We start from the raw sequence: 11,114 nt of genomic DNA, 5'->3' as shown, positions 1-11,114 counted from the left end.
CTTGGTCATCCTCCTCTGAACTGATTCTAGCAAGTTGATGTCCATTCTGTAGTGTGGGCACCAAAACTGCACAGCATAATCTAAGTGTGGCCTAACTAACGTTAAATAGAGTCTGAGGATGACCTCTGCACTCCTGTTGGTTACCCGTCCTGTTAATAAAGCCTGTTAGCCCTATTCCTTGCAATTTTTTTTTTTTTTTTTTTTTTTTTTTTTTTTTACGTTGCGACCTATTGCGTCGGTAGGTTTCTTCCCGGTGGATCCTGATGGTCGGTCCAAGGCTTCTTTCCGGTGGGTCCTGATGGTCGGCCCAGCCCGTTCTGGCGCAGGCGAGTGTTTTTAGTGGCGCCATATTGCATTAGCTCATGCTGCCCTCCCGGAGCTCATCTTTGATCCTAGAATCTAGAGTCCGGGTTGATAGGTGGTCTTCTGGACAGCATGTGGGTAGTTTTAAGCCACTCGGCGGGGGCTGAAAAATCCCAGCTTAGTGTCACCGGTCGGGGATTGAACTCGCATCCTCCTGGACGCGGGGCCGTCTCGCTATCCGTTCAGCCACCGCCTACATTGCTTCCTTTGTTTTAGGTCAGAGTTCACTAACACTCCCAAATCCCTTTCACACTCTGATCTGCCTATCGCTGTGGAGTCTAAACTATACCCGTGTAATGGGTTGCGTGTTCCTTCACTAAGTACGCTACACTTGGTGATGTTAAAATTCATTTGCCATTTTTCTGACCAAGCTGACAGTTTGTTGAGATCCTCCTGCAGTGCTCTAGCATCCTCCCCTGTCCTAATAGTGCGTCCTATTTTGGTGTCATCTGCAAATTTACCTATGTCACTAGTTATCCCAGTGTCTATGTCAATGATGTAGATAATGAATAAAAGCGGGCCTAAAACTGAACCTTGAGGAACCCCACTGGTAACATTACCCCATTCGGATTTTTTACCGTTAATGGTAACCCTCTGTTTCCTGTCGCTAATCCACGCCTTAATCCAATCAAATACCTTCCCTCTAATCCCATGAGCCCTGACTTTATTCAACAGTCTCTGGTGAGGTACCTTATCGAAGGCCTTACTAAAATCAAGATAAACTACATCATAGCTCTCATCATTGTCAGCTGCCTCGTATACTCTATTGTAAAAGGATAAAAGATTAGTGAGGCACGACTTACCTTTAATAAACCCATGCTGTGAGTCGTGAATTATGTCTGTCAATATGGTCCCGTATACTATCAGCTATTATTGACTCAATCATTTTGCCTATAACTGACGTCAAACTAATCGGCCTATAGCTTTCCATAGAAGATTTGTCACCCTTCTTAAATATTGGAATAACGTGTGCCTGCCTCCATGAAACAGGCACCTCCCCTGTGTCTAGCGACTTCCTAAATACTTCTGTTAACTGCCCACTTATTTCAGTTTCACATTCCTTTATTACCCTGGGGAAAAGTTCATCTGGCCCTGGCGCCTTGGTGACTTTAAGTCTTTCCATCTGTCTAATAACGAGCTCCCTACTCATGTTGATGTCGGTTAATACCTCTTCTCCCCTGTAGATCTGTTCTCCCTGAGGTATATAATCTAATCTTTCTTTGGTAAATACAGTTAAGAAATATCTATTTAACGCCTCGCTCATTTCCTCATCTCTATCAATCAGTGTTTCTCTTGACTTAAGCGGCCCTATCTTATCCCTAACCTTGGTCTTATAAAACTGAAAGAAGCCCTTTGGATTGGTCTTTCCTTCCCTGGCAATTCTAATCTCATAATTACGTTTTGCCATACGCGTGTTCTTTTTTACTGTTCTAGCTAAATCGTTGTAACTATCCCTTTTAGGTGAGTTTCCCCCCTTTTGATTCTCACATATAGTCCTCTTTTCCTCCCTATTTCAGTTTTTAGCCTTTCTGTCATCCATCGCGGGTAATTACCTGTTGACCTGACTTCCCTGTGAGGTATAAACTGTTTCTGTCCTAGTTTAATCTCCCTGACCAGACTATTGTACTCACCCTCCAAGCTACTGACCTGACTAGTGACCTCACCAGATATTAACGCCCCTCCCTGCTCTGGGTCCTGACCTACTTCTGATCTCACTCCCCTAAGCCTCTGCGGCTGCTTTCTTAACCCCTCGTAGTCCGCCTTCCTGAAGTCAGGTATTAATGTGTTGTTACTGCTGACTCTATCCTCCCATTTGATATTAAATCTAATTTCCTAATTAGATTAAATACTGTTACCTATTGAATCCCCAACCTTAATGTTGCTTATTATGTCCTCTCTATTAGTTAACAACAAATCCAAAATATTTTCTTCCCTCGTTGGTGTTCTAATTAACTGTTTAAGGAAATTATCCTGTATCACATCTAACAAATCCTGTGCCTCTTGGTCTCCGGATAAAGTATCCCACTCTGTGTTCCTATAATTGAAATCCCCAATTACACACACATTTCTATATCTTGACGCCCTACTAATTTCCTGTAAAAGGGGTTGGCTACTGTCCCTGGTAAGGTTGGGCGGTCTGTAAAGTACTCCGATGACAAGCTTCTCCTTTCTACCTATTGTTTCTACCCAGAGGGGTTCTGTATTACTAACTACCTTGTTGAGTTGTTAATGACACTAGTTGTTAATGACACATTGAGTTGTGCATGAAAGAAATATATCAGATTTTGGGGAATATTCACGAAAGTGTAGCCTACTAATTTCGAGATGCTGACTGTTTATTTCTGGACAAAATATGATGCTGTTTATGATGGAGATAGTAGTATTTTTCTCCGGAAATCACTAAATGATTAACTTTTCAATGGCTTTTGTGGAACCGTCGCCGCAGCCGATAATAGCTCTCAGAGGGGTTTAAATTGGGGGACCCGTGGGAAATCGGGTTTTTTGGGTGGGGGAGCATATTTATTAAACTACTCCAACCGACCTTTACCTTAAAAATTACTTTTCCTGCTTAATTTATATTTTTTTCCGTACTTAATTAAATTTTGGCGCTACAACCTAACCTCTAACAGGGGGGGGGGGCTTCGCCTCCCTCTACCCCTCCCCCCCAACATGCATATGCAACTTATTTCTGCGAGGAGGTATTTCTCGCAACACCGGCTGGACAGCCGCCGTGGCTGCCGCCAGAGGAGGCTACGCTTTCGTGAATATTATCCCAGATTTTTCCTAGAATAATATAAAACATGGATATTAACCTCTTCACTACGAGACCTGGGTACCTTTTGTGAGCTGCCTCTCTATCTTTGACAGCACGAGAACAAGCGTGATTAAACCAAGGCTTTTTAGCGTGAGGAGTAGAGACAGTACGTGGAGTGTATGCCTCCATTCCAGAGACAATCACCTCTGTGATGCGCTGGGCAGCATTGTGATGTCAGCAGGTGAAGTAAGCGGAAGTTGTCGAGAGAAAAACGCATGATTTTGTAGCGTAAACTACTCTCTCTCTCTCTCTCTCTCTCTCTCTCTCTCTCTCTCTCTCTCCTTCTTCTCATTATTATTATTATTATTTATTATTATTATTATTATTATTATTATTACACTAATTACTTTATCAGTATTATTATTGTCATTAGTAGTAGTACACTTACAATAATTACAAGTAATATTATGATTATTACTGTTATTATTTCTATTATTACAATTTATCATTATTGTTGCTGTTATCATTATTTTTTTATGTACGTACTATTTGCTTTTTAATCTATATTCCTTATCTCCACGAATGTTCCTATGAACGAGATAAAGGCATTAATATCATTATCATATATATCGTATACACGGTGTTTTATATATATATATATATATATATATATATATATATATATATATATATATATATATATATATATATATATATATATATATATATGTGTGTGTGTGGGTGTGTGTGTGTGTGTGTGTGTGTGTGTGTAATTAACCTTCTTATCCAAGTATTTTTGGACATAGTCTTACTCACCGCAATCATCCTCTATTGCAGTGGTGTCCAAACTTTTTCGCCTGTTGTACCCTGTATTACCTTCTCCTACTGTTACGTACCCTCCATGACTGATTAAACTCAATTATGTTATATTATATTTATATTATATTATATTATATTTAGGTACATGTATATTAGGCGTCCTTCCTAGGTACTCCCTCTCCTCCCTCTCTCTTTCCTCATAGGAAGTTTCTGCTGTGTGTGTGTGTGTGTGTGTGTGTGTGTGTGTGTGTGTGTGTTCATCGTCTTTTCACGTACCTCTTTGATCTATGATGCGTACCCCCAGGGGTACGCGGACCCCAGTTTGGACAACACTGCTCTATTGAACAGTTATCCTGTCCTACCTCTGACACTCTCTGTAACACCTAAACCACTTCTACCCAGTACCGACTTCTAGCCCATTAATTGTGTGACTGCTTCAGTTCCTTAACCCTAAATGCTAAAGTCACCCATCGAAATAAAAGAAAATGGAGCACATGAGATAAATCTCCACCAATGGTCAGGCGAAGACTGAACATAAGAACATAGGGAAACTGCAAGAGGCCGAGTGGCCTTCACAGGGCAGCTCCAGAAATCCCCCGACTACTCACGATGGGTGAGGTGTAGTTTCAGGGGTAACAGGTGGGGTAGGACCGTGGGTGGGCGGGACTGTCTGCGGGTGACGTTACTGCGCAGAAGAGAAGAATTCTGGTACGAGGTTGAGAAGACCTTGTCTTCTCTTGGCCTTGGCGCTGGACACACACAGAGGGGTCTCGCTCCTGGAAACAGTAATCATTCCACGGGAAATCAGGAGGAGGTCTAGTATGTTGGGCCGGTCTTCAAGACGGTCGCGGAATACGTGTAGGGTGCTGAACCAACTGTTATAGGTCATTGACGAGAGCAAAGTTGTAGGCTTGTTCACCAGGCTGGTCAGTGAAAGAGGATGAAAGCCAAAGCTGGTGGTGAACATTGAAATCTCAAAAGATGAAGATTTCAGCGAAGGGAGAGTGGGTCAAGATGTGCTCCACTTTAGAGTTCAAGTAGTCATAGAATTTTACGTAGTTAGTAGGGTTAGGTGAGAGATAAACAGCACAGGTGTATTTAGTAATAGAATGACAATGAAGCAGATGATGGAAAATTCTGAAGAATCAAGGTCGTGGGCACGAGAGCAAGTGATGTCGTTGCGCACGTAGGCGCAACATTCAGCATTGGATTGAAATTTAGGATAGAGATAGTAGGAGAGAACCGAGTAGAGATTGATGTCATTAGGCTTAGAAACCTGTGTGTCGGTGAGGAAAAGAAGGTGAGGTTTAGAGGAGGAGAGATGGTGTTCTACAGAATGAAAATTAGAACGAAGACCGCGAATGTTGCAGAAATTGATAAAAAAGAGGTTCGACGAGTTATCAAGACACCTCTTAGGTCGGCAGCCAGAAGGGGAATCCTCCCTGGGGGAATTTTTGATCCCCCCCACCCCCCCGCCGGGACTCCAAGGCCTCAGGCCCCTCTCCCAAGAGGGCCCCGCGCCCACAAGGATCCCGCTCCTGAAAGGCTACAAGGGCACCTTGGTTAACTTTATTAGGAATCAAAAATTCTTATTAGTTACCCGTTAATTTGTTATTTGTTTGTCGTTTTTCCTGTCATAAAAAAAAAAATCACTATAAGAATAAAATAAAAAACTTATTTAGATCAATTTGGCATTTAAATTTTCTTCCAGAAATAATACTGTATACGGTATATAGTTTTGTAATCAATGAAAATTTTTTTTTCATTAATTACACGGCTTCATGAATTTACATGTATGTAATTTCAATTATTTTGATGATTATCTTGATTATGATGAAATTATAAATGACACCCCAGCTTTGACGCCCTGTTTAGGGCCACACATTCCCACCGACCTTGGGCCCCGCACACCATGAATCCGCCCCTGTATATAAGATAAAAAAATTATATAGAATAAATGCTTTTATAATATTTTCTTTCGATGTCGCGTATTAACACACGGTCATCAGGTGGTAGGGACTTTAGCAGGTCGCTGAATATATATATATATATATATATATATCTATATATATATATATATATATATATATATATATATATATATATATATATATATATATATATATATATATATATATATATATATATATATATATATATATATATATATATATATATATATATATATATACACACACACATACTGGTGTGTGTCTCCTCTCTCTCTCTCTCTCTCTCTCTCTCTCTCTCTCTCTCTCTCTCTCTCTCTCTCTCTCTCTCTCTCTCTCTCTCTCTCTCTCTCTATATATATATATATATATATATATATATATACAGAAAGCGTTTGATAAAGTCCCACATCATAAATTACTTTATAAATTAAAGCAAATAGGTAATGAAGGTCATATTAACCTGAGTTGAAATGCAAAGTTTTGGAGCCATCTGATTAATACATAATTACTAGGTTTAAGGACAGACCACCTAGTCTGGACCTTAGGTCTATGCGGTCTTATTTTCTATGTAAATCTATCTAAATTCTCTCTCTCTCTCTCTCTCTCTCTCTCTCTCTCTCTCTCTCTCTCTCTCTCTCTCTCTCTGTGTGTGTGTGTGTGTGTGTGTATATATATATATATATATATATATATATATATATATATATATATATATATATATATATATATATATATATATATATATACAGAGAGAGAGAGAGAGAGAGAGAGAGAGAGAGAGAGAGAGAGAGAGAGAGAGAGAGAGAGAGAGAGAGAATTTAGAGAGATTTACATAGAAAATAAGACCACACAGACCCCAAGGTCCAGACTAGGTGGTCTGTCCTTAAACCTAGTAATTCTGTATTAATCAGATGGCTCCAAAACTTTGCATTTCAACTCAGGTTAATATGACCTTCAAAACCTATTTGCTTTAATTTATAAAATAATTTATGATGTGGGACTTTATCAAACGCTTTCTGGAAATATATATATATATATATATATATATATATATATATATATATATATATATATATATATATATATATATATATATATATATATATATATATATATATATATATATATATATATATATATATATATATATATATATATATATATATATAGACTATGTCCAATGATTTGGTTACGTCGTAAACTGAGAAGAGGTCGTTATAAAAGGTCAATAGGTTTGATAGGCAGGGTCTTTTGTTACGGAAGCCATGTTGTGAATTCTTAGTTAATGAGTGGATTTCAAGGCAACTCGTAAATTTGTTTCTATGTTCTCGAGTATTTTACTTACAACTGAAGTTAGACTACTGGGCCTGTAATTTATTATTGCACACATATTTAAAATAATACAAAAGAGAGAGAGAGTTAATAAACTGATGATTATTATATATATATATATATATATATATATATATATATGTATATATATATATATATATATATATATATATATATATATATATATATATATAATGCGAAAAAAAACCTCATGAATTTCTACGACTCAATAAGCATACACCCTCCCGTTCAGTATTCTCTGACAACACTGAAGAGTTTTTGCCATCCATCTCTGCTGAGTTTGTCGCTGCAAGGATCATGCATACCTGTCAAGCTACTGTGGTGTCTTGCTATAGGATTTTGCCTTAGAGCCCATAAGTTTGTGTATAAAAAACGTAAGACTTGACAGGTATGGTTCCGACGGACTCAAGCAGGGTGCACGAGGTATACCCCCCCCCCCCCCACACACACACACACTAGACGTAACAGTAACCGTTACTCAGCACGCTCACATGAATTTAAATATGGCGCGTACGATATATTTCAAATTGTTTAAAACAAACATATTAAAAAAAAACATCGCAAGCGGAGAAAATCATAAGATTTTCAACTTACGCCGTAAGACTTGAAAATCACCGAAATTACGTAAGACTTGACAGGTATGAGGATGCATTACGATACCCTAAATTCTACCTCCGTGATTGGCAAGTCTACACTTTGGCATGGCTCCTACATTTTGTCCCACTACACCGGCTTCTCTTGGAGGGCCTTTTCGAGCAGTCTTGTATAATTTTTTTTATGTCTGTGATGAACAGTTATCAAAGTATAAAAACCAAAAAATCAAGTACATTACAGGGTGGACTAGAATATACGGACATTCACCAATAAGTTACGTTTTCAACAGTAAGGCTTGTTTTCCAGAATAAAACAAATCTATAGCAAAAAAACTAGAGCTGAAGTAACAAAATACATATACTGTCTCTCTTTGAACTTCATAGTACAGTACAACTTGCCCATTAGCTCCCAATAAACATTCGTACTCTTCGTCTTCCTGCTCCTGAAGCCTCTCAGAGCCAAGGGCAACTGGCGTCCCTACGTCTGATGTGTTGGTCAAGTGGCAGTCTTTTCCTGCAAGTCAGCAGCACCTACTGAACCTCCAACTGCAGGCGTGTTACCAAGTGACATGTGTGAGCATGATCACAGGAGATGACCTGGCAGTATTGATATAAATAGATGCTGATATTAAGGATGATGACTCTTACACGTGAATGGTGTGAGAGGAAACAACATAGACACCACCTTACATGACTTAAATTAATAAATGTATGCATAAAATATTCATTAACATTACAATGCCAGCTTAATTTTCATCAACTAAAAGACATTATCATTTTAAGCATTTACTTGCTTAAAAATGCTTTTATGCACTCACATGTATTAATATAAGGTGTAATTGACTTTCACTAAGCTCCTCATAGTTTTTTGTCCGGGCTCATAGTCACACTGTCACTTGATGCTCGTCTCGTTAAAATAAAAAAAAATTTTTTGATATTGTCATCTCTATCTCTAAGGATGTTGCTGCTAAACACAAACTCTAAGCATTGGTATCCTCCAGACAAAGGAAACTGAAGCTGGAACTGTGTAGCATGTTGACACAAACTCAAATTTGGTGAGTAAAACAAAACCTTACTTGTGCATTTCAACAAAGGCAAACTTTATTTATTCCTAATTTTTTTTTTTATTTATTTTTATTTTTTTACGTCGCGGCCTATTGCGCCGGTAGGCTTCTTCCCGGTGGGGCCTGATGGTTTGCCCAGCCCGTTCTGGCGCAGGCGAGTGTTTATAGTGGCGCCATCTTGTGTTGCGTTGTGGGGTTGACAAAAAGGATGTTTTTATGTTGTCGAAGTTTAGGAACACCTTTTTTGTCCTGATAATTTTTCTACATGATCAACCTTAATTTCCACAAACAGCAGTATTGATCTTGGAAAAAAAAGGCTTTTACTCCAATGAGTTTATTACTGTTTTTCCAATTCCATTACAAAAATTTAAATTTAGAGTTTTGTATTTTCTGGGCAACCCTTTCCCTTTTTGGTCCAGGAATTTAAGAGTTCTTTGCACTTCATTTCATCATTAATATATCTTGTATGTATAACATACTGGGGTAACTAGAGAAATAAAGTAATATGTGAAACCTGAGCAGGGTTAATATGGTTAAGCTTCGATTTAGGTCTCATAAATTTTTCTAGGAATGTAATTTTCCATTTTTGAGAGTAGCAATCAAACCAGCACACACCAGAACCACTTGGATCATGTGAGTTTCTTCCAAGTATTTTAGAGTGTCTTACATTTATGCTTTCTGCATGTAGTAGTTGTCTTCACACCTCTCTGTTTAAGTTAATTGGTTATCATATATTTTTGCAGTGGTAGGTTACTATATTTCAGGGAAGGCTATAAATTTTGGAAAATGAATAACTGCAGGCGGGAGGCGGGAGTTTGGTGCGGCCCCGCGCTCCACACTGTCTCCTCTCCCCGCTCTGCGCTGTGTAGGAGTTGATACTTTTTTTTTCCACCTCTATGTCCCACTGTTTATTCCCACTATTTGTATGAATAATACCTAATTGTTTATGTACACTCATTATATCCTCCTCTTCCACGAATCATTTACTCAATCCTGGAGGCGACTCTTCATCAAGCTGGAATTAAGTTTCCTTCCAGTCTTCTCGTCGAAGTGTATTACCTCTCGCATAAATGCAGCTCAGACACCTGCAATATATATATATATATATATATATATATATATATATATATATATATATATATATATATATATATATATATATATATATATATATATATATATATATATATATATATATATATATATATATATATATATATATATATATATATATATATATATATATATATATATATATATATATATATATATATATATATATATGTATATATATGTATATATATGTATATATATGTATATATATGTATATATATGTATATATATGTATATATATGTATATATATACATATATATACATATATATACATATATATACATATATATGTATATATATGTATATATATGTATATATATATATATATATATATATATATATATATATATATATATATATATATATATATATATATATATATATATATATTTATATATATGATGATGATATACGCGGGTTCGAATCCCATACCATATATTTTTCAGTCACCGCCGAGTGGCTTAAACTACCCACATGCTATCCTGAAGACCACCCATCAACCCGGACTCTAGAGGATGCGTCCAAGCGAATCAAGAACGAGTTCCGGGGGGCAGCATGAGCCAATGCAAGATGGCGCCACTATAAACACTCGCCTGCGCCAGAACGGGATGGGCCGACCATCAGGCCCCACCTGGAAGAAGCCTTGGGCCGACCATGAGGCCCCACCGGGAAGATGCCTACCGGCGCAATAGGCAACAACGTAAAAAAAAAAAAAAAAAAAAAAAAATATATATATATATATATATATATATATATATATATATATATATATATATATATATATATATATATATATATATAACAAAAATATAGATAAATAGATATACATACATACATGCATACATGTGTAAATAGTAAATACATACATACATGTGTAAATACATACATACATATGAAGTCATGTATAATACCTTTTCCTAACAATCAACAGTTGCTGTATGTCTTGTCCATATCTATGTGAAAAAGAAAAAAAATTCCTATCATACAGAGAATGTGACAGAAGGTGAAATGAGGTGAGGGTAGTTAGGTGTGACCGGAAGATAATAACTATAGGCCAGGTGCATGTGCCCACACGCGTTGATGTCCAGGCAGGAATTACCA

This window comes from Eriocheir sinensis, chromosome 43, assembly GCF_024679095.1.
Source record: "Eriocheir sinensis breed Jianghai 21 chromosome 43, ASM2467909v1, whole genome shotgun sequence".
Classification (NCBI taxonomy): domain Eukaryota; kingdom Metazoa; phylum Arthropoda; class Malacostraca; order Decapoda; family Varunidae; genus Eriocheir; species Eriocheir sinensis.
This window is presented reverse-complemented; position numbering follows the sequence as displayed.